The sequence below is a fragment of the Corylus avellana genome, chromosome 7 (assembly GCF_965113065.1).
Source record: "Corylus avellana chromosome 7, dhCorAvel1.hap1.2, whole genome shotgun sequence".
Taxonomy (NCBI): domain Eukaryota; kingdom Viridiplantae; phylum Streptophyta; class Magnoliopsida; order Fagales; family Betulaceae; genus Corylus; species Corylus avellana.
In genome coordinates, this window is record NC_142496.1 from 16146244 (window position 1) to 16152635 (window position 6392).

Consider the following 6392-nt stretch of genomic DNA (forward strand, 5'->3'; position numbering starts at 1 on the left):
TTTCGATTATTTAAATTAGAATTAGTTTATTTATATTAAGATTAGGTTATTAGAATTAGAGTTTATTTGAGTTTGAATAATAGAACTTTAGGTGTCATCACTTTAAGCTTTATCTACTTGTATTTCTATTTAAAGACCATCTGTTTATTAATGAGAAGCACAAAATGAATTAGACGCTTGTCTTTATGGTTTTCTCCTACTTTGAGTGGAGTATTGTAGTGTTCTTCTACTGTAAATGAAGAATTGGGATCTATCCTAACTGAAAGTAGCTCAACCTATCAGTATCATATTCGTCGCTCAACAAACTATACAGCACATGGATTGGCAAAATTAGCTTTGTCTCTTGAGTAAAAGATTGTATGACTTTTGAGTTTTATGGTATTGGATAAACTTTTCAAAAAAGAAAAATTATTTTACTTACCCCTCTAAAATCTTTAAATTGCTGGGTGATTGTCATACAACCATAAAAGGGCTGTTACTTTATCTTTTCGATAATGTTTTCTTCATCCCAGTGATTTAGTATCGGAAATCCGTCCTTATATACCATTGGATCTAAGAAAATGAAACATTGGAATTAAAAAAAGAAAAACAAAAGAAAAGAAGATATTTATTTCTTATACCTGCTGTTTTGTCATTCTTCTAAGCTTCCTTATTTTTTTTGTAATGGGATCGTAATCTTGTTTTTCTAATATTTTGTGCTTTTTGATGTATTTCAGAGCATTGTTAACAATATATGTATACACTTCTACTTTCTCAGGCTTGCAACGGTCGATTAGATATTGTACCGACAATGTCTTAAGATTGTCAGTGGTATCTTTATCTCTAAAATTCATGCTGCGAGATTCTCTGTAGCAACTATCGCCCAGCAATAGTCTACAACAAAAAATATATATAATTATTTTCTAAAAATTAATAATACAACTAAAATGTTAAATTTTAATAAGAGATTATGAATCTGTTAAATCTTTTGTTCTTTTTATTTTTAGTCTTGTGCTGAATCAAATTCACCAACTAAAACAATACCTTTTGAGCAAAACCAATGAATAATTAAATATCAAAGTGAGCAAGGTCTTGTATGCTTGCATATATTTGTTTATAAACCTCATAAACACCAAAAAAAAAAAAAACAAAAACAAAAACAAAAACAAAAACAAAACAAAAAAATTAAGCTTTTCCAAGTTCCGAGACTTGTGCCTCCCTTCCTCCCAGCTGAATTTTGTCCACGAGGTGTGTTTTTACCACTACTCACTCGTTTCTCAATTTCTCCATAATAGTTACAGGCCTCAATGTCACTGCCAGTCCGCACAAAACCCACCATAAAGTCCATTCCTATAGCTTCAGCCTCCATCTTAGCCCATTGATCTCCACCGGTTCGCCAATCATAGGGCTTGACGTGGGAGAAGAGATATGCCGCGTGGAATCTTGGTCATCCTACCTCCTCTCCATCACACCTAATATTTTTGGTGACTCCCCCATAGCCTTTTCCTTTCCTTTATTCTCCCTCCTCAAATCACACCCCTCAGAAACTCCATGCAATGTTTTTGCCTTGTTTGTTTGATTGCTACCACATTTTTCTTCTCCATGCCCCCACAATTTTCTCCTCCATGCCCCCGTCAGATGCATGGTCCTCCACTGATGAGTGGAACCACCCTTTCATTTCGCCTTTGGTTTGCCTATCCCTCCGTGGTAGCTCCGCCCTAAGCCAGGTTCCCCACTGTTTCTCTCCATCTTTGAGATTGGCGTGCAGGGCACCCTTGCTGGCCATGCACAATATGTCCACATTGAAAATAAAACAGAGGCAGATTCTCATATTTGAAGCTGACCTAGAGTGACTGCTCTCCTATATTCAGTGCTCTACTGTAATCTAACAGTTTCGATAGATCAATGGCTACCCGCAGCCGTAAGCATCTGCCTCATCCTACTCCATCGCTTGCTACATCCACATCTTCAATCTCACCTAATGACACTCTTATTTTTATCCCCACTCCAATGGTCATGCACAAAAGGGGCATATCATGCACCTGTACCCAGAAGGTGAGCGCCTAAACTGCATTTGCGAGGGCAGGGTATTACCACCAAAATCGTTTAGGACAAGGGCTTGGCGATCAAAGGACCACGGTTTTCCTTCTATTACTCTTCTCTTATCCTCTCCATCAAAGAATTCAAACAGCCGCAAATCATCATGTAGCTCCTTGAATACTACTCGTCCTACTGTGCACCATATCCGTGAAAGGACAATTTTTAAAGCTTCCTTGTTAACAATTTCCTCAGTCCAAATTTTGCCAACCAAGCAGTTAACACCTTTCTCCCTTGCATCAACGATTTCACCCTCCGTGACTGTAATGCCAATCTTCTCTCCCTCAGTTAGGGAGATCTTATTGAACATACACTCCAACTCTTCTGCCATCTCGGTCACCAAGATAGTTTCTTCCTATTCCCCTCCTCCTATTACACCTGACGGTGGGAGACTCTTCCCTCACCTCAATGTTTTGCTCAAAGCAAAAACCCTAGAAAGGACAACCTTCTTCTCAATTTTGATTATGAGACTAAGAGTGTGAATTCTTATGCCTACACTAAGAGTGTGGATTCTTATGCAAATACACATATGTCTACAAGTGAAAGCAGGATTAGGTTTCCTTGTTAAATTATGACTTAAAAAACCAAGATAATATCACCAAAATACACGACCACTCGAATAATAATCAACTTGAGAAGTGGGAAGATAAAACTAGCTCCAATAGGTTTAGGACATTTATCATCTTATGACTTGTTTTAAGGTTACTAGTTGATGTAGGGTGGAGTTCAAACTAGACCTGCTTTAATAAAAAGATCATATCTTGAGTTTTTGACATCGGATTGGAGCAAGTTTAGTGGCGTTGGAAAGATAATTCAAATATCTACAAAGTCATTTTTTTTTAGGTTAAGCTAATTTCAAGGTTTACTTGGTCAAAAAAAAGGTGTAAAGATAAGATTGGAAAGTTGAGCATATCTGCTCGTGTACAATCTTGTCTGAAAGAGATTGCAATCGAGGAGCCACAAAGAGGCTCGCGTGCAATCTCATCCAAAAGAGATTGCAAACGAGGAGCCATAGAGAGGCTCATGTGCTATCTAGTCTGTTAGTATTTTTGTTGGCTTAGTTCAGTTCCAAAATCCAGAGGCTACTGTCCACGGACTCAAATACTGATATAGAATGCTCAAAATCCAATCTCCACCATTCACAATGAGAATCCATATGTCATGAACATCCCTACAAAGTTTCAGCTCAATCAGACTACAAACGCTAATCGATTGGAGCTATTGATCAAGGCCAAACAGCATTTCAAAAATGCTATTTTACCCTCTGCAGTTGGTGTCCAAACAGGCTGCTAGGATGCTCGAACACCAATTCCAGCAAGCTTGTTTTTGCTTGCTCACAAGGCCATGTCCAAATAGGCACTAACCCTGTTTGGACACCCTGTACCTATAATAGTTTTAAATGATTTCAAACTATGTCCTAGGTCTAGGGATTGTGGGGCTATTATAAAATACACCTCTATAGAAAGAGCGGTACAAATTTTCACCCCAAAGAGTTCGTCAGAGGCTGTGCTAAGAGAGATTATAAGTAGTGAGCGTTAAATTGAACCTCTTAGAGTTTGAGTTATTCCTTTGATAAATCTACGGTTGAGAAGTCTATCGGAAGGGTCCGGTAAAGGAGAATCACGTTGAAGAAGATTGTGAGCAAGGAGACAAGTTGTAGGCTTGTCGATCTTACAAAGCCAATGTCTTGCAAAGGTTTGTAAATGTTCCTAGTATTTGTAATCTCTGAATAATCTTTTGATAGTGATTTCCTAGGTTTTGCTGCCCCAGAGAGGTTTTACTTTTAGATCGGTTTCTAAAAGGTTTCCTCTTCGTAACCAAACTATCTGTGTCTACCTCTTTATTGCTTTATATATTTTGGTGACTGAATTGTTTATTACTTTATAGTACTAATTCTGCATGAATTGTGATAAACAAGTTTTTGGAGTTGACATAGCGTTTTTCAATTGGTATCAAAACCAGTTCACAACGCGAAGGATTAAACTCCTGAGTGTAGATCCTTGACTTCTTTTTGCCATGAATACCTCTCAGTTTAGTTTCATTAATTCTGATGATGAGATTGATGTTCAACAGTTGTATAATGATTTTAAAGTAGTGTTCAAAGCCTATAACAAGGTTTCCAGTAAACTTAATGATGCTATGCATGATAAAGAGTCTTTGGCTAATGAATTGTCTAAATCACATGTCTTAATTGACTCTTTGAAATCTGAGAAAGAATCTTTGGCGAATGATTTGTCTAAATCACATATCTTGATTGATTCTTTGAAAATATGAGATTTTTGTGCTTGTTGAAAAGTTTTTATCACTTAAGAATGAATTGAATGTTTCTAAGGAACTCTCACAAAATTCCTCTAGTGATAATCTGAAAAGCTTTCTTTGTATTGAAGAATCTGTTTCTAACAAGCCTAGTATGATTTTTTCAAGACTCCTTCAGTTTAACAAACTCAAGGTAAATTTGTTCCTACATGCCACCATTGTGGGATTGTTGGTCACATTAGACCAAACTGTTGGAAATTCAAAGTTGCTCCTAAGAAAGAAAATCAAGCAACTACTTTGACTCTCCATGGTAAGAAAGGTAAGAAAATTTATGTTAAGCATCATGCATCTTACCCTAAGCCTAAAGTCATGCATCCTCCTAGAAAATTACCTTCTAAAAGGTTTGTGCACACTTGTAATCATTGTGGAAAGGTTGGTCATATTGGACCGAAGTGTTTTGATTTTAAATCCCATAACCGTAAAAGTGAAAATTCCTAATCTAGGAAAGAAAATGAGGGTTTGGTCATAATGATGAGAGAAGTGCTATCTAGGCTAGATAAGTTTGAGCAAAGTCATAAGTCTAGACCTAAGATTTTTCACGTGTGGGTTTAGAAGGATGATACCATTCACCCATTGAGGCGGAATGGCGGTGATCTCACCTTATGTTAGGTGAGTGACCCATATGCGTAGGATTGATTTTCTTGTATATCTTTACATATCCTAGAGCATGTTGTTTTTATTTTTGCATTGCATTTTTATTTTATTTGTTTTGCAATTGTCTTTTGTTTGTGTGCATTTCTTTAGTGAAAATTTTCAAAAAGACAAAAATAATTTTCTTTGGTTCTTTTTCTTTTTCTTTTTTTTTTTTTTGTCTTATGCACCTAGATGGTCCATTAATTTCTCATGTTGCTTTCATGGATTTAATTCCTTGCGTCTTGGAATGTTCTTAATATGCATGCGATAAAATTTGTTCATTGGACTTATTCTTATGGTTACCTAAAGCCTGAACTTATGTGGTACGTTCTGCCTATGCTTTATTTCTTGTGCACATTTAAGCTTAAATTGAGGGTTTGCTTAACTTTATTTGTGAGATCTATTAGGTAACCATATGACGTTTTGGACTAGTCATATTTTTTCAAATTGACCATATGGTAGTTGAACCTAGGGCTTATAAATTTCTGCTTTCTCTTTTGTGATCAGCACCAACAGTTTAAGGACACTTTCTAATAAAGAAAAAGAAACAAAATAGTGAAACAAATAAAATCAAAAGATCATATTCCAAAAGGAATTTATTTCACTGTGTTAAACTTGTGCAATTTGTTTTACAAAGAGAAATGTATAGGATGAGAGTGGCTAGGCCCTAGTATGATAAGGTTTGACTTTTGATTTAATATACTTATCAAAACCTCATGGTGGTGAATCCTTCTCCACATTTTGTAAGTTGATAATTTTTCTCTTTGAATGGCTTACACACACATCACACAACATGGGTTGAATGGAGCATTTTTCTTTGCTTGGGTTAAGCAATATGAGTTTCTTACCATTTCTAGTTTCATGTATATTTTGCATATTTGGAGCATGTTTGGAATATTCATTGTGAAATACATAAGTCGTTGATGTGTGTATCATGTGTGTTCATTTGACTTTTGAGGGGGGGGGGGGGAACCTGTTTTTTCTTTTTTCTTTTTTCTTTTTTTTTTTTTCTTTCCAGTTTCTTATTGATAAATGAGTCATACATTGAGGGGAAGTTTGTGTTGATGTGCCTCCATGATCCGCATTAAACTTCATGCATTTTTCGTTTATATGTGATCATGAGTTTTTCTTATGTTATTTCTGTTCCACATACGCCTTAATGTATCTTGTGAAATGTTTCAGGAAACATGAAGACTTTTTATCATTCTGTGACAAAAAGGGGGAGTAAAGATGGAGAGATGATGGGATGTCTCAGCATGTTGGTTTGTCACCGAATTGCCAAAGGGAGAGCTTGTTAGAATTTTTGTTGGCTTAATTCGGTTAGAAAATGCAGAGGCTACTATCCATGGGCTCAAATACTGATATAG